Below are 18,880 nucleotides of genomic sequence, written 5' to 3' on the forward strand. Positions count from 1 at the left end.
GAAGGAGGGAGTCGGTCGCAAGGCTGCACTGACGTCACTCCGTGCCGCGCTGGTATTGGTTGAGCCAGCGGGTGTGTAGCGAAGCTAAGAATTGTAAGGGAGGGGTGAGCGCCGAAGAGTGAGACCACGTCTCACGAAGGGGCCGCGCACCCATTGGTCAAGAGAGTTTTGCAACCTCTGTGCTTGTTGGTTGCTGTGAATTAAAAGACGCGCTAGCATTGGAAGCACCTTAGTAAACAAAATTAATCAATCCGAGCTTGAAGATAGTTTGGAGAGGTGTATGTGGTATCCTGAATTTTTACCTGATCCGAAAAATCTAGGATTTCATAAGGAGCAGATGCTAAGAGGTAGACCTTACAATATGTACGGAGGAAAGAGAAAATTGACAATTGCTGAAAAGATTAAGAATTATTTCAAGAAAGACAAGCCCATTAGAACTAGGGAGGGTGTGATCATTCCATCACGTAATACTCCTGCATCGTTTATGATGTTTGACAAAGGGTATCATACCTGTGTGTGGTTGGAAAATTGGGTAAAGTATACTGAAGATGACGGAGTCCTAGCATTTCCCCTCGATGGTACCTTTAATGGTAGAATCTTGTTTAACTTGAGGACCCGAATGAATGAATTACACCCCCGACCCAGATTAACGCAATATGAAGCTTTAGAGGAATGGGAGATTGAGGCTCTAGAGCGAGACAGACCCCGAATGGATAAGGGAGTGAGCAAATGGTATCCAAAATTGCAGCGGGAAACAAAAGAGAAAAAGATGAAACAGTGGAGACAGAATATGATGGTTGAGGGACTATTCCCGATGTTCGGGGTAACTGAACAAGGGGGAGGAAAAAGGGCAGAGAAAACCCGACATTTAATGGCTATGGGGGATTCGGAGGATGAATACCTGGAGGATTTGTTAATGAAAAATCCACCTCCTTATGCTGAAGAGTCTGGGCCCCTAAGCTCAAAAAATCAATTTTTTCGACATCCTAGAAGTAGAAGGGCCAGTGAGACAGATGTAGTTGGTACTGGTAGCAAACCCAGTGATAGTGATGGATTTTGCAGACCTGGCACAGCGATCCCAAATTACCGACCCTTTGGTGATGACAGACCAAGTTTGGCAATCCCAACTGCCCTGAGTATATACCCTCCATTAGTACCCCAAGTAATGCATGACAACTCTATGGAAAGGGTTTTATGTGAACAAGAAAAGGAAGCATTGATTAAACAGCGAAATGAACTCATTCAGACTATAGCTCAGATAAATCCCAGTCCTGAAGCCCTGACAATCCCAGTAACTATTGGTCCTGTTGTTCCTCTTTATGGGGATAGACAGGCTAGCCCAAGAACTCCAGTTATTACACCAGTTGTAGCCCCACCTAGAAATGAGCCGCTTATAGTTGATGATCAGGCAAGCGAATGTGAGTCCGTGATTTCCCTGATGGATCTGCCCATAAGGGAACCTGGAACCAGTGAACCACGGTCGGGAAAGCAGACTAGGGCTAAAGAAGTCCTAATTGAAACAGCTTCAGGGACTCGGAGTGCCACAGTAGTGACTCCGGAGGAACTGGATCAATGGACCCGAGAAATAGAAAAAGAAACTCCCCAGCCCAAACCTTTAGATATCTACAAACTAAGGATAGAAATGGAGGAACTAATGGCCGGAAATGTGGGATTAGACAAATTGAATACTCTTAGTGAGGAGGAGTTGCTGTTTATAAGCAAAAGCCTTACCCGGAACACTAGAGTGTTCCATGAAAAATTAATGGACACAGCCATGAATATGGGAATAGATGTTAGTCGATCCAAGGTATTACAGAAACCCTACAGAGCCGAATTTTCCGACAAAGATTTAGAAAACATGAATGTGTCAGGGAAGAAGATACAGATAAAAGAATTGCTGAACATACTGCAGAAATGGGGAGATCTAGACAAATGGAAAGCCAGGTGGGCAAAGAAAAAGGAAGACAGTAAGGACAAACCAAAGACTTCCGAATATGTTCTAAAAGAAGTGGGCAAGTCAGAAAATCTGTATCCCATGAGAGAAGTACCGGGTGGGAAATGTGTACATGTCCCATGGTCCCGACAGGATATTGTGTCTTTTACCAATGACTTCCCAAAATTAAGAGAGAAACCAGTAGAGTGGTATAGGCAGGTTGAGCGATTCGTGAAGGTTCAAAAATGTCTCCTGAAGGACCTGGATGGGTTCTTTGACATTGTAGTTCCTGTAGACTTATGGACAGAATGCAAGATTGCAGTTGATTGGCCTAGTGAGGAATATGAGAGAGACTCCAGAACCGGAGCTCCTTCACCAGATGTAATGAGGAAGTATGATAAAGTCATACAATACCTAAAAGAGAAAGTGCCCGCAAAAGAAACCGATTGGACCCGAATAGATAGAACTACCCAAAACCGTGATGAAACAGTGCACTCCTATTATGAACGATTACTACAGGTATTCAAAACCTACAGTGGAATCGATAATATTGAAATGAAGGATATGACCCATTTCATTTATCGATTTGTGTTGGGTTTGAGACCTGAAATATCCCAGTGGATCAGGGATAATAAAATCTGTTGGCAGGGCAAACCCATAGATGAGGTCCTTAAGTACGCCAAGTACTGTGAGGGTGAGTTGGAGAATAAAAGAAAAGCCCTGAAGGAGAAGGTTATGTGGGCACAAGTAAAATTGGCTGAACAATAAGAGAAACAGTTAAGTAAAATGAATAATAATACTCAAAACACTACTTCTGGGGGAGGAGGGAACCCCCGAGTAAAAATGAGTAAAGAAGAGGCCAAAAAGAAATTTCCCTGCCACGGGTGCGGTCAGATAGGGCACTGGAGAGACGAGTGTCCACATTTGCAGGCTGGTAATGCCCCCATAAATGGTTTAAATCCACAGGTGCAGAAAGAGGGGCCACGAAAGAACCAGCAACAGGTAAAACAGCATCCGTTGCCTCGAACTCCTAGACCTAATTATAAGAATCAGACTCAGCAGAATGAGGGGGTCGAGGTATGGGAAGGAGGGGATGAGAGAAATGCAGCAACTTCGCAATTCCTGTTAAATGATACATTCCTCTGTGATGAACCATACTGACGGGGCCTGAGGGGCGGAGGACGAGGAGTGCGTGCTTGGCGCCTCCTTACTGGTAGACCAGACAGGGCCATACATAGAAGGAAAGGTTGAAGGAAATGACGTCACCCCTCTGTTGGACACTGGTGCTACCCGTTCTACTGTGAGAACAGTGGACGTTCCAAACCTACCCCTCTCGGGAGAAGCCATCCAAGTAGTGGGTGTGTCTAATCAAATAATCAGTACTCCAGTAACTGAGCCAATTGAGATTTCTATAGGGAACTTCAAAGAAATGCACAGATTTGTTGTCTGTGACTCTAGTCCAGTGAACCTACTGGGACGTGATTTGTTGTGCAAAATGAACTGTACCATCTTTTGCACACCAAAGGGCGTCGAAATTCAGACCCCAGATGAAGATGGCCTGTACAAATTGATGTTACTGAGGCCCGACACAGAAATTAAGACACTGACAATACAGGACTTACCGTAAGAGCTCCAACAAAAAGTGATACCAGATGTGTGGGATTTCACTGGGAGAGATGTGGGATTAATGGCAAATGTGGAACCAGTTAAAATAGCCATTAAGACAAATGCTGTTTACCCGAAAACCAGACAGTATAGAATGAGTGCAGAAGTGAAAGCTGGAGTCGCAATTGAAGTAAAAAGGTTGCTAGAGGCAAACATAATACAGGAAGTAATGAGCAGTCCTTGTAATTCACCCATAATTGGAATTAAAAAGCCTAGCGGAAAGTACAGGGTAGAACAGGACCTGCGAAAGGTAAACCAGATTGTTGTACCTTGCTGTCCTATTGTGCCGAACCCTGCAGTGATTTTGTACCAGATCCCATGGAATGCGGAATGGTTTACTGTTATTGACTTATGTCACGCATTCTTCTCCATCCCATTGCATCCAGACAGCACATTTCTTTTCTCTTTTGAGTTCGACAGTCATGTCTACGTTTGGAATCGTGTCCCTCAAGGGTACACAGAAAGTCCTTCGATTTTCAATCAGATTTTAAAAAGATGTCTTGAATCATTAATCCTGCCTAAAGAATCAGTTTTGGTCCAGTACATAGACGACCTTCTGGTGGCGTCTAAAAGTCGGAATGACTGTGTTACTGATACCATTGCCTTATTAAATCATCTAGGCAAGGGAGGACATAAAGTATCGCCTGACAAATTGCAGTTCTGTAAGAACTCAGTGAAATATCTGGGGCACCAGATAGAAAAAGGTATCCGAAGGGTCACTTCAGAAACAATTAGAATAATTTGAGATATGGAGTTACCTAGAACCCAGAAAGAAGTCAGAATGTTCCTAGGAGTTGTAGGGTACTGCAGACAGTGGATTGTGGGATTTGCTGTTTTAGCCAAACCCTTGTTAAAAATGACCAAGAAAGGAGTACAAGATCCAGTTACTTGGGATGACGAAAGTATGACAGCCTGGATAAAATTGCGGAACTGTCTGTGTTCAGCTCCTGCATTAGGAATGCCCGATTATTCCCAAAACTTTGAATTGTTTTGTGATACACGAGACAATTGTGCCCTCTCAGTCCTAACACAAGAGCATGGTCTGACTAGACGTCCAGTGGCCTATTTTTCGGCTACTTTAGATCCGGTGGCTGCTGGATTGCCTGGATGCCTGAAAGCAGTAGCTGCAACTTGCACTAGTCTAGAACAAAGTGAAAACATTGTGATGGGACATCCTGTAACAGTATATGTTCCACATTCAGTTGTGATTCTACTGACCCGAACGAAGACTCAATATCTCACACCCAGTCGGCTGACTAAGTATGAGAGAATTCTTATAGGTGCAGAAAATGTGATAATTTCCCGATGTAATATTCTGAACCCAGCAACCTTGTTACCAAACACCCAAGGTGCAGAAGTTGGGGGTGATATGGAACATAACTGCATTGACTTGACTGAATTCAGCACCAAACCACGTCCTGATATAAAAGAAACAGCCTTACCTGTAGAAGACCTTGTGATGTTTGTGGATGGCTCCTGTTTGAGACATGAGGATGGAGGGTTGAGTGCTGCCTATGCAGTAGTCACTCTAGAAACAACCCTAGAAGCATCTTACGTAAGTGAAACAAAATCTGCCCAAGTAGCTGAATTAATTGCATTGGCAAGAGCTTGTAAACAAGGGAAAAATAAGAGAGTAAACATATATACTGACAGTCAATATGGTTACGGGGTTGTGCATGACTTCGGCCAGCTATGGTTGCAAAGAGAATTCATGACTTCCTCAGGTACCGCTATCAGAAATGGAAAAGTGGTACAGAACCTACTGGAAGCAATCCAGTTGCCCAAAGAATTGGCGGTGGTCAAGTGTGCTGCTCACAAATCTGGCAACGACGATGTGACAGCCGGAAATCGATATGCTGACCAAATTGCCCAATATTGTGCCCGATACAAAATGTCCCTAAAAGTCAAATTATGGGGAGGCGGAAACAGCTGCCAACTTATGGTGTTCGAGAATGTATCTACTTGGAGGGAACTGAAAGAGTTGCAGCAAGCAGCAGAAGAAGAAGAAAAGGAAAGATGGGAGACAGATGGATGTAAACCTAGGGATAGGGATGGAGTTATTGTTTGTGGGAACGGTATGCCTGTATTGCCAGACATTATGGTTGCTCCAATGGCCCGACTAATACATGGAGACACACACATAGGAAGGGATGCAATGTGCCGTGTTTTCCAAGAAGTGTGGTACAATTCGAAGTTCAGAAACATTGCGGAGACACTTTGCCAGAGGTGCTTGGTTTGTCAGCAATTTAACCCAGGGAAAAGAACAGTAGTGGACCAGAGTACGATTGGAAAGGCAGAAGGTCCCTTTATCAGACTACAGGCTGACTTTATTCAGTTACCCATGTGCAAAGGATATAGGTATGTCCTAGTTATAGTCTGCCTGTTCTCAAGATGGGTGGAGGCCTACCCAGCAAAGAAAAATGATGCCATTACTGTAGCCAAATTGTTACTAAGGGAGCTAATACCTAGGTACGGTTTTCCAGAAACAATTGAAACAGACAGAGGTGGGCATTTTGCCAACGAAATCCTAGCAGAGCTCTATAAAGCATTCAAGATTACCCCAAAACTGCACTGTGCATATCACCCAGAGGCTTCTGGAGTAGTTGAACAGGTGAATGGCACTATAAAATCAAGATTGGCAAAAATGTGTAACTCTACAAGATTGAACTGGATAGAAGCTTTGCCCCTTGTCCTGATGGGATTGAGAAGCATTCCAGACTGAAAGACAGGCCTGAGTCCCCATGAGATACTAATGGGAAGAGTGATGCGACAGGCATGGGTACCTGGATACAAACTGCTAAGTATTTCTGATGATTTGGTACTAGAATACTGCAAGCAGCTGGGTGACCAAGTGCGTTCTATCTCTCACCAGATTGGGGAGGACGCCGTCGCCTGGCCAACAACTCCAGCTCATAAACTGAAACCTGGTGATTGGGTTGTGTTGAAGAAACACACTCGGAAGAGCTGCCTTGGACCAAAGTGGGGAAAACCGAGACAGGTGATCCTTGTCACTACAACTGCCGTGAAGTGCGCAGGCATGCCAAAGTGGATCCATGCCAGCCATACTAAGAGGGTAACCGGAGAAGAAGCGACTGAAGCTGAAGGTGGTGCAGCTGAGGAGTCTCCAGATGAGGGTCCGGATCTAGCTGATGTCATACTACCGAGCACCAGTCAAGACGAATGGTTCCCAGCCGACGATCTGATTCTTGGTCCAATAAGAACCAGAAAGTATTCCTACCTAGATAGAGAGTGGGATAGTGAGGACGAGACAGGAATAGAAGGAGAAGATCAGGTTAATGAGAATCACATCAGACCTGATCAGGAAGTAGGTCAAGTAGGGACAGACCAAGTTATCAACACTCCTCCAAAGACTCCAGAAACTGAAAAGAGACAGATAGAGATTAGGGCTGAAGTTCATGCGGAAGAAAATCAAGGGTTCGAAGTGCATGAACAGGAACAGATAGAAATAGACGAACGTGTTCAGGAGGCAGAGCCTGAAATAGTTGAAAATCAAAGACAAATCCAAAATATACCTGAACAAGGCCAGCTTAGAAACCAGGCAGAAGAAACTGAAGAAAGACCTGGGACTAGTCAGATAGGCAGGGAAAAAGATACAGTTGAAATAACAGTGCCACAACTGAACGAAAATAAAAGGGCTCGTGAGGAGAGCCAAACTACAGTAACAGCTAAAAGGCTCAAGAAGAAAAGTGAACCCAGATGCATAAAAAGACTGAAAAGGGCTGACAGTGAAAGACAGAAAGCAGGAACCCAGCCAAACAGACGCAGTACCCGAATAAAAAGACAAAACAAAAATTATTGGAGTCCTGAATGGACTTACTTGGTGTTGGAAGAAATTGATGATCCCGAAATAAGTGATAAAAGCGACCAAGATTCGATTGCTGATCAGAGTTCTGAAGAAGAAGACCCAACTTGAAAGTGAAACTGCGTAAGCCTCTTGTGTAAAGAAACAAAGAGGGGTTGGAAAGCCACTTGTGAGCCAAAATGTCTGATTCAAATGTGAATGGAAGACCTAGAGGAAACTGTTGTAAAACATGCTGTAAAATATGCTTATGTAGTGTAGCAATAGTACTGGTAGTATGGATAGGACTAACAGTCTTTATAACTTTTATGATAAGTAAAGATACTAACCTGTACCCTACTAAACCCGTGACGCCAGACACAGAAGTTGTACAAACCGAAGAAACACCACGAAGTGTAGAAAGACGTCAGAATACAGTTAGCATGAAACAAACTAGACCCGACCTAGATGCATCAGATGAGGAAGGACTACATTATCACAGAATAAGAAACAGAACCCATTTAAATGTCTTTGCAAATCTTTTAGTGCATTATGTAGAAGCTATGGAAATAGAATATTGCTATGTCTGCATGAAGCTACCTACTTCTGTAGCTGAAGGTGTGACCTATCACCATCTACCCCTGACCTATGGAATTTCCTGTAGTATACTAGCAAGCTTATTTTTTAGAAGCACCTTACAGTACTACTATTCAAACTCTGACGTAATTTTTTCTGAACTTCCTATTCGGGGAAACTTGAACATTGTACATATTAGAAGCGACATGACTCGTTATATGGGAGAATACTTCCTGACTATAGGTGACATAGATTTAAATGAAGCACGTAGAAGTAATTTAACTTGTTCATTACATGAACAAGGGAAAATGTTCTTGAAAATGGCAGAAAAGAGAAGGGAGAGTTTCCAGAAAAAGGCAAATGATAAGAAACAGAAAACCCCTAAATGGGCTGAAAACATGTAAAGCACCTCTAATGGTGAAGCTAATCCTGCAGTGTTGCTGGACTTCGAACGGAAAGGGAAACTCTGTCTTCATAGAGAACAGACTAGTTATTATAACAATGTATTCATCGGTTCCAGTGAATGCGAACACAATTACAAGGTAATTGGAGGTTGGGGTTTCAAAAATGGGTCAGAACCTGTGTTTCCTGGAATTTATTATATATGTGGAAACAGGGCTTATTTCAAATTGCCGGATCACTGGTATGGAAGCTGCTATTTTGGCATTGTCTTCCCGAAAATATACCATGTGAACAACGCAGCTGGAAGCAATGAAAATACTAATGGTTTAGTACGTAATAGACGAGAAAGTGTAGGAGAAATTATAGGTGATATATTTAGTGCACTGATACCTGGAGTGGGCGTGGTTCTGAATACTTGACTTGCTCTTGATACCTTATTAGCAAAAGAGGGCGGAGTCTGCAGGATGCTGAAGGCGCAACATTGTTGCACTTACATTCCTGATAAGAGCGTAGAAATTAAGAAATATGTGCGAAACATAACTAATTTGGAAAAAGAACTCAAACCACTGGAGGTTGATAGTGCCTGGAAGAGACTAACAGATGGTCTCTCCTCTGTAGGTAGTTGGTTTTCTAACATATGTAAAAGTATTGTGGGGAAAATACTGATGCCAATAGCTGGAATAAGTTTGATTGTGCTGATTATAATAATTTGCTGCAAATGCCAAAAATGCAGAAAGAAGTACACAGTAAATAAGAGGGGAGTGAAACGGAATGTTGATGAGCTGGAATTAGAAGAGCTGAGAAACCAAATATACAAAAAGGCCAAGAGTTTCCATCCTAATAAGGATGCTGAGAAGAGGCTCAACAACAAATTTATAGAGATTGAGATGAATGAGATGTGAGAAAGGAAGTTGGCATCTGTTTCCATTAATAGTGATGATAGTAAATATCATCAAAGAGGGGATTGATGGAGCAAGGATTCGCACGTAAAGCGACTTGCTCACATTCAAGAACCTCACATAACTCATAACGTCATTAACCAACCCGTTTTGTCATTAATATTGCACTTTCATACTACACGCGGGTGTCCCAGAGATGCTTGCCTATGTGTCTATTAATCCTAATGAGGCTTGCATACTACAGAATCGCTGCTTCGCAGAAATCTAGTCTGCGCATGTGTCGGTCATACCCATGTGATGTGACGCACTTGCAGTTCTGGAGGGATTTTTCGCTCATGCGCAGTATTGCTAAAATGGCCGCTTTGTCTTTAACATGCTCTCCGCTTGCTACTGCCGCTTTTGCTCATCTATCTATTTCTGCCTAAAACCCTAATGCTATAGATATTATAAAGTAAGGGATGTAGTGTAGCTAATCATGGTGTACAGTGTATTCATTTTTCTGTGTTTCTAATTTGTTTTCCCTTACTTTTCATGTACCGCGTATCTGTGGGCCTGGGAGTGCGGAGCCGCTCCATCTTTGAAACCCATGTCACCCTAATCACGTGATGAGGGAAAACCCGCACCGCGCAGAAGCAAAACCAAGCCAGCTGGCTTCTGAAGCTGCGATGCGCCTGGGAAAGTCTTACTTGTACCGGGAGAAGATTTCGGCTGTACCTAAAAATGTTACAAATGTATATACTTTATGTGTGTTCTATTGTTTTACACCTTTCTCATGCCATGGGAACTGGAATGTAAGGGGTGGGTACGAAAATTGAATATTAAGTATGGGAACACAGAATTTTAGGTGGTGACAATGACCTAACCACTTCTCCTGACCAATCCTAAGTTGGGAATCTTGTCACTTGCAACATTTGTGGGTGGTCTAGGGACCCGAAAAGAGTATAACTAGTCTAGTTTTAGCTAGAGAAATTGTCCGACTAGTCCGAGTAGCTGACCTGTCACAGACCCTACGAACTCTATAGGTGATTGATACAGAGAGCTGTGGAGCACTCTGTCCGTAATTTCCACAAACTCCAAGGGGTGGAATAGGCTTAAGTGCTGGCGGAGCACTTTGCTGGGAGATTCGAGAACCCAATCGGGGTTACTGGCGGATTCCGTGCAGAGAGGGAGTAGCGCAGGCGTTGCATCCGAAGCTGCAGGTGTTGGTCGTGCCCTTTCGTGAGCCCAGTCCTGACCCAAATCCTGAGGTGTATCCCATCCTGACTGTCCATGAGCTGTACCTGCTCGCCTACCGGCATCCTAAGTCCTTGAGGGCCCTTGTCCTCGTCTTTTCCCAAACTGACCCGTGGCCAGGGTTAGTCCTCATTCCTGTCCTAGGTAAATATACATTTGTGGGTGTCCGTCTATCTTTTCTCTTATCTTTTCCTTTAAATAAAGCATTCTTGCCCATGGTATTTTCTCTGTCATCTCCATTAGACTTACATGCAAAATTGTTTATTAGCTATGTTCCATTTTTCCCCTACCTGTAGGACATTATTGAAACTGTTTTCTAAATTAGTGTGATCCAATTTTACATGTGTTTAGAATCTATGCTTAAATTAGCAGTTAGACTAAGATCAGTTTGAATCACTTGTAGGACCTTAGCAATTCACTGTCTAATACGTTTTAAACTCACCTACCTTAGTATAAGCCTGAAAACTGAATAGCATGTTCCCTGTTACCCTTACCCGGTAGTTTTCCACTCGCACTCAATGGTGCTTGCTCTCATTCACAGTTACATTATAGTTATAATCTTGATTATTGATATTCTAATCTGTATTAGTTTTATCCTCATGGCATTCTGATTTTAAACTTACTATATAAAATCTTTAAAACCCTTCAGGTGTCTGTGGTCATTAGAAAAGTATCAAAGTGTTATTAAATTTATAAAGTATTTTGGTTATTTTTATCTCCTGTCCACTGCTAGCTCCTGATCCGTCAGGAAAATAGGTACCTGTGGTAAGTCAGGTATTCTGGTAAAAGTGGTAAGAAAATTATATAGAATTACTGATGGTAGTGTATAAACTCGCCCGATTCACCTAAATACTGTCATAAACACGTCATGGGCCCAAGTGCGTGAAATCTGGTGAGATAAAGAGTCGGGCGACCTGCGCGCTCTATCAGGTGGAAGAATACAACTTATTAGCACAGGAGAAGAGAACAGTGAGTTAGAGAAGTGGGCGGGGTGAAAGAGAACAACAGTTTAGCACAGGAGAAGAGAAAAGGGAGTTGAAGAGGGAGGCGGGTATAAGATAGCAGCAGATCAGCACAGGAGAAGAGACGAGAACAGGGAGCTAGAGAAGAAGGCAGTTGGAAGAGGGCATCAGTTCAGCTCGGGAGAAGAGAAGAGACTAGGGAGTTGGAGAAGGAGGTGGGTGGAAGAGAGCAGCAGATCAGCGCAGAAGAAGAGACCAGGGAGTTAAAGACTGAGGCGGGTGGAAGAGAGCAGCAGATTAGTACAGGAGAAGAGAACAGTGAGTTAAAGAAGGAGGTGGGTGGAAGAGAACAGCAGATCAGCACAGGAGAAGAGAACAGGGAGTTAAAGAAGGAGGTGGGTGGGAAGAGAGCAGCAGATCAGCACAGGAGAAGAGAACAGGGAGTTAAAGAAGGAAGTGGGTGGAAGAGAGGAGCAGATCTGCACAAGAGAAGAGAACAGGGAGTTAAGTAAGGAAGCGGTTGGAAGAGAACAACATGTTAGCACAGGAGAAGAGAACAGTGAGTTAGAGAAGGGGGCGGGTTGAAAGAGAACAACAGTTTAGCACAGGAGAAGAGAAAATGGAGTTAAAGAGGGAGGCAGGTATAAGATAGCAGCAGATCAGCAAAGGAGAAGAGAAGAGAACAGGGAGCTAGAGAAGAAGTAAGTTGGGATAGAGCATCAGTTCAGCTCGGGAGAAGAGAAGAGACTAGGGAGTTGGAGAAGGAGGTGGGTGGAAGAGAGCAGCATAACAGCACAGCAGAAGAGAACAAGGAGTTAAAGAAGGAGGCGGGTGGAAGAGAGGAGCAGATCAGCACAGGATAAGAGAACAGGGAGTTAAAAAATATACTGGGTGGAGGAGAACCGCAGATCAGCACAGGAAAAGACAGGGAGGTAGAGAAGGAGGCGGGTGAAAGAGAACAGCAGATCAGCACGAGAGAAGAGAAAATGGAGTTAGAGAAGGAGGCGAGTGAAAGAGAAGAGCAGATCAGCACAGGAGAAAAAAAAACAGAGCTAAAGGAGGAGGCGGGGTGGAAGAGAACAGCAGATTAGCACATGAGAAGAGAACAGGGAGTTAGAGTAGTAGGCGGATGGAAGATAGCTTAAAGATTATCACAGGAGAAGAGAACAGGGAGTTAGTGAATGATGCTGTAGTAAGAGAGCAGCAGAACCGCATGTGAGAAGAGAACAGGGAGTTAGAGAAGGAGGTTGTGGAAAGTAACAGCAAATCTGCACAGGAGAAAAAAACAGAGTTAAAGGAGGAGGTGGGGTGGAAGAGAGGAGCAGATCAGCACAGGAGAAGAGAAGTGAACCAGGATTTAAAGAAGGATTTGTGGTGGACGAGAGCAACATATCAGCACAGGAGAAGAGAAGAGACCAGGCAGTTAAAGAAGGAGGTGGAGTGGAAGAGAGCAGCAGATCAGCACAGGAGAAGAGACCAGGGAGTTAAAGACTGAGGCGGGTGGAAGAGAGCAGCAGATTAGTAGAAGAGAAGACACTAGGGAGTTGGAGAAGGAGGTGGGTGGAAGAGAGCAGCAAATCAGCACAGGATAACAGAGAACAGGGAGTTAAAAAGGATGCGGGTGGAAGAGAACAGCAGATCGGCACAGGAGAAGAGAACAGGGAGTTAGAGAGAGAGGTGGGTGGAAGAGAACAGCAATTTAGCACAGGAGAAGAACACAGTGAGTTAAAGAAGGAGGCGGGTGGAAGAGAGCAGCAGATTAGCACAAGAGAAGAGAACAGTGAGTTAGAGAAGGAGGCAGAGTGGAAGAGATCAGCAGATCAGCACAGGAGAATAGAAGAGAACAGGGAGTTAGAGAAGGAGGTGGTTGGAAGAGAGTGGCAGATTAGCACAGGAGAAGAGAACAGTGAGTTAGAGAAGGGGGCAGAGTGGAAGAGAGCAGCAGATCAGCACAGGAGAAGAGAAGAGAACAGGGCGTTAGAGGAGGAGGTGGGTGGAAGAGTGGAGCAGATCAGCACAGCAGAAGAGAACAGGGAGTTAAAGAAGGAGGTGGGGTGGAAGAGAGCAGCAGATTAGCACAGGAGAAGAGAACAGTGAGTTAGAGAAGGATGCAACGTGGAAGAGAGCAGCAGATCATAGAGCAGCAGGACAGCAGAGGGCTAAAAGAAGAGAACAGAGAGTTAGGTGGTGGGTGGAAGAGAGCAGCAGATCAGCACAGGAGAATAGGACAGGGAGTTCAAGAAAGAGGCGAGTGGAAGAGAACAGCAGATTAGCGTAGGAGAAAAAAACAGGGAGTTAAAGAAGGAGGCGGGTTGGAAGAGAGCAGCAGATCAGCAAATGAGAAGTGAAGAGAACATGGAGTTAGAGGAGGAGGCAGGGTGGAAGAGATCAGCAGTTCTGCACGGGAGAAGAGAAGAGACCAGGGAGTTAGAAAAGGAGTTTGTTGGAAGAGAGGAACAGATCAGCACAGCAGAAGAGAACAGGGAGTTAAAGAAGGAGGTGGGGTGGAACAGAGCAGCAGATCAGCACAGGAGAAGAGAATAGAATAGGGAGTTAGAGAAGGAGGTCTGGTGAAAGTGAGCATCAGACCAGCAGAAGTTAACAGGGAGTTAAAATGCAATGCAATATGTTCTCATTCAGAAAGTTTGAGCTATTGCTATTGTAAATGACCAATTTTATTTAACCCCTTCCATGCTGATGACCTCATGCATCACGGTGCCCGGGTGCTGATAACGGCTGGGGGGCCGTCATGAACCCACCGGCTCTTAAAAACGTCCGCACAGGCGCAGAATCACGGCCGCGCCCAAGGGGTTAAATGTTTTGTTGTGAAAAATATTGAAATTAATTGCTTTGTCATTTACAACGCTAATAGTTGTAAATGTGACACCTATAGCATTTGTAATTCAATATGGGTTGTATTTATGTGACTTACATGTGTTGATATTACAAACAACAATGGTTTGGAGTTGGAGGTTGGAGTTGGAGGGTGGAGTTGGAGGGTAGAGTTGGAGGGTGGAGTTGGAGGGTGGAGTTGGAGGGTGGATTTGGGGGGGTGGATTTGGAGGGTGGATTTGGAGGGTGGAGTTGGAGGGTGGATTTGGAGGGTGGATTTGGAGGGTGGAGTTGGATGGTGGAGTTGGATGGTGTTTTGGGAGGGTGGTGTTGGAGGGTGGATTTGGAGTGTGGAGCTGGAGGGTGTAGTTGGATGGTGGAGTTAGAGGTTAGAGTTAGAGGTTAGAGTTGGAGGTTGGAGTTGGAGGTTGGAGTTGGAGGGTGGAGTTGGAGGGTGGAGTTGGAGGGTGGAGGGTGGAGTTGGAGGGTGGAGGGTGGAGTTGGAGGGTGGAGTTGGATGGTGTTTTTGGAGGGCGGTGTTGGAGGGTGGATTTGGATTGTTGAGCTGGAGGGTGGAGTTGGATGGTGGAGTTAGAGGGTGTAGTCGGAGGGTGGATTTGGAGGGTGTAGTAGTACTTGGATGGTGGATTTGGATGGTGGATTTTGAGGGAGGAGTTGGAGGGTAGAGTGGTGGCGCTAGAGTGGTGGCGCTAGAGTGGTGGCGCTAGAGTGTGGGTGCTAGAGTGTGGGCGCTAGAGTGGTGGTGCATAGAGTGGTGTATAGGGTGGTGGCGGATATTGTGGTGGCGCATAGAGTGGTGGCGGATATGGTGGTAGAGTGTTGGTGGAGAGAGTGGTAGAGTGGTGGCGGTAGAAGGCTGTACTGTGTGTGAGAGAGAGTGTGTGTGTGAGAAAGAGTGTGTGTGTGAGAGAGAGTGTGTGTGTGTGTGTGTGTGTGTGTGTGTGTGTGTGAGAGAGTGTGTGTGAGAGAGAATGTGTGTGAGAGAGAGTGTGTGTGAGAGTGTGTGTGTGTGTGAGAGAGAGTGTGTGTGTGAGAGAGAGAGTGTGTGTGTGAGAGAGAGTGTGTGTGTGTGAGAGTGCGTGTGTGTGTGAGAGAGTGTGTGTGTGTGAGAGAGAGTGTGTGTGTGAGAGAGGGTGTAAGAGAGAGAGCGTGTAAGAGAGAGAGTGTGTAAAAGAGAGAGTGTGTAAGAGTGTGTAAGAGAGAGTGTGTAAGAGAGTGTGTAAGAGAGAGTAAGAGAGAGAGTGTGTAAGAGAGAGAGTGTGTAAGAGAGAGTGTGTAAGAGAGAGTGTGTAAGAGAGAGAGTGTAAATAGAGCTAATAAAATGACCCTAGAACACGTAGCTACTGAAATACTTCTGAAATATTTCTCATAAATGTGGCTGTTGGAGAAGCGCTGTCACAGGAAGCTGTGATTCACATTAAGGAGTTGGAGGGTAGAGCAGGCTTGCTGAGTCGGAGGTATGCGCTCACTAAGCAAGGCACATTCAGGAAAAGGAGCTAAGGGGCGCTCCTTAAGTCAGGGTTTAGAAAAAGAAATCCATGTGCAAGGAATGGTCAACATTCTCACCGTCGCCTGCAGTCGCCCTTTAGAATGTGCTTTACGCCCCTCTGTGAGATCTGAGCCCTATTGCCTTTGCCTGTCTCTAATTGCTGCAATATATCATCGACTTCAAAAGCTTGTATGTTGACTTTTATTGCAGAGCTGCATGCACTGAGCCGCAGCAGACTCTACTGAATAGGGAAGTAAAACACACGAAGACCAGCAACAGCCTGGCCTGGGTAAATTGGCGCGAGGGTAAATTGTTATTATTTTATTTTTACAAAGACACGCCTAAAAAAAAAAGCATTTGGTGCAATAGGGGCAGGGATTTCAGTGGGGAACTAGTAGTGAAGGGACAGAGGTGCAAAACACACGCACTCTCACGGAGTGCCTAACTTAAATGAAACAAGATGGCAGGCTCAATTTGGAGCGAAAGCATGTTTTTAACAAGCCCACACAAAGTGTTTGTAATGTGCAGTTGATTTCCAACTAAATAGCCGTGATCCGGGTGCCGCACTCAGTGGGAACTGCATGTCCAAAATGTAAAACAAGCTGTAATAGAAAAGGCGCGATGCGTGGGCAGAGAGGAGGCAGGCACTGGAAAGGGAGGGGGTGGACTGCCTGCAACTCGAGCGACCATATGGAGAGGGAGGGGGTGGGCTGCCTTCTAATGCGTGTGGCAACAGAGAGAGAGTGGCGCGCGCTGGGAAAGCTCTTGGCATTGCTGTGGGGGGCGAGGCGGGAGTGCATTGCTTTGAAGTCTGATGCAGGGGCAGGGAGCGGCAGCTTTGAAGTGTGACGGGAGGCACAGACAAATGGTTGTTTGTGACGTGGCTGATTTGTGCACGCGCAATGGTCACATGAACTGTGCCAAATCCGCTGTTGGTAGACTGTTCTTTTGCCCAATTACTATAATCTCAGCCAGAAATGCGCAAGCACATTGACAGGCCAAGACCTAAAAACGGATGGTTAGCAAGAGCTCAGGCTCAAGGAAGTGTCCTCCTAAGCCTAGTGTATGAGAGGGGATTTTCCTAGTACAGCATACTGTTCATATGACTGGCATACTGATTCATAGTATAATCCCATGAACATCGGTATGCCCTCATGGTATCATTATTGCACATGATTTTTATTATATCATGTTTTTTACTCATAGTTCTATGACTTTTTAATTTTGGCTTTACCAGGTCACTGAGGGTTGGTGCCCATGGAGGCGTAAAACGCTCTTGGGTGAAGGATGGGGCTTGCAGAGGTATGTGACATGGATGCCTTTTATGGGGAATCCCCTCCAGCCTCCTCCCACCAGCCTTCCCCCTCGGGCACAGAACACATCCAATATATTAGCTTTGGAGCTTCACCAGTTATCTTAAACAGGTGAAACCTTTCCATTCTATTTTCCGAAATTGACATTCTTAGAAGAAGACCTAGAGACCGCTTCTTTTGATGAGTCTCTCACATTGCAATGTTTTAATAGTGACTTTCTTACTGATCCTAAACATTTAGAATTTGTATCGTGGACTAGCCTGTTTTAAACTTTATTGTGAGAATGTCTTCCAATCAACTTGCTGACTGCTGCATAGTGTGATCCTTCGTTTACTGAACCCAGGCAATTGATTCACTATTTTAATAAAGTGTTTGAGTGAGGACAGAATAGGTGAGATTTATATTTAGGTAAATAAGTGTAGTATATGTCTTCTATTTCCATTGTAGTTTCCTTTTATTATTCCTTGGATCTGTAGTTCTTGTACATCACTTAGATTCCTGTGTATGTAATTTAGAATGCTATTGTTTGTGAGTCTAGGTTCTACTTCAGAGAAGTGGTTGGAGCTGATCTGAATAGATGCCTTTACTCTAGCACCAGTGGGTCTTTTACTACTTATTGGATAAATAAGTTTTAACCTATTTTCTGCCTCCTCCGCTCCTTACAATGGCGACGAGGTTTATTTAATTATTTATTGACCCACTGTGTTGCTGTTCTTCAAAAACTTCGTTCTGCAAGAAGTTTATCGACATGGACTTACTGCGTGGTTGTGCCGGCTACCACAGTCCATTGATGAGGATTTGGGCATCTTTCATGAAATTGCTGAAACTTTCTAAACCTTAAGGTACTGTTACGATTTTAATACTTTAAAGGATTTAAAGCGCTCCCCTTACTGATTCTCTTGGCCGTTGGACATTGCTTGCGCTCACTTCACGCGCTGGAAGCCTCATCGTCCTCTCAAGCTGTTTCCTTGTGACGCTGCACGCAGTCACGTGATTTCGTGTGGAACGCACAAGCTCTGGTGGAACGCTTCGTTTTACGTTCAGACGCAACGTCGCGGTCATTTTTAGTGCATTGCTTAAAATCTTCACGGAGGGAGCGCTTGCTGTATTTCAATTTAAAGCGCTAACCAAGTGCTTTTTCAGCGAACACAGTGATTCGCTCACTTTAAAGCAAATCGTTATTATTCTCTACTTTACTACTACTTCAAGTTCAGTGATTTGCACACTTTTACTTAAAGTGCAAGTTACTTTTCATCCTATTCAGTGATTTGCACACTTCCATTTCCATTACAATTCAATTCATCTTTTATTTTTCAGCTATACCATTTTACCTACTGCTATTTGTACACATAATAGTACAACTTGTTTTATTACAGTGATATTCTTATTATATTGCTATTGATATTAACATTTTGTTTCAAATTTTAAAATATTCTTTATTATTTAACATGGCTTCTTCTCAAATTTGCAATCAACCTTCAGTATTTCTGGAAATTCCTGGAAAACCAAAGTTGCGTTGGAAGAAATGGTTAAAAACTTTTGAAAACTATATTGTTGCAATTGACGGAACAAAGTTTTCTGTGGAAAGGAAAAAAGCTATTCTTTTCAGTTATTTAGGAACTGCTGCAATTGAAATTTTTAAGAATCTTGAACCTATTGCGGCACCAGGAGGAGAAGGAGATGTTTGGAATGTATTTTTAGAAGCTGTAGCGAGACTTGAAAAGCAGTTTGAAGATGAACCTAACGTCATGATTGA

The sequence above is a fragment of the Lissotriton vulgaris genome, chromosome 3_1, assembly GCF_964263255.1.
Source record: "Lissotriton vulgaris chromosome 3_1, aLisVul1.2, whole genome shotgun sequence".
In the NCBI taxonomy this organism is placed as follows: domain Eukaryota; kingdom Metazoa; phylum Chordata; class Amphibia; order Caudata; family Salamandridae; genus Lissotriton; species Lissotriton vulgaris.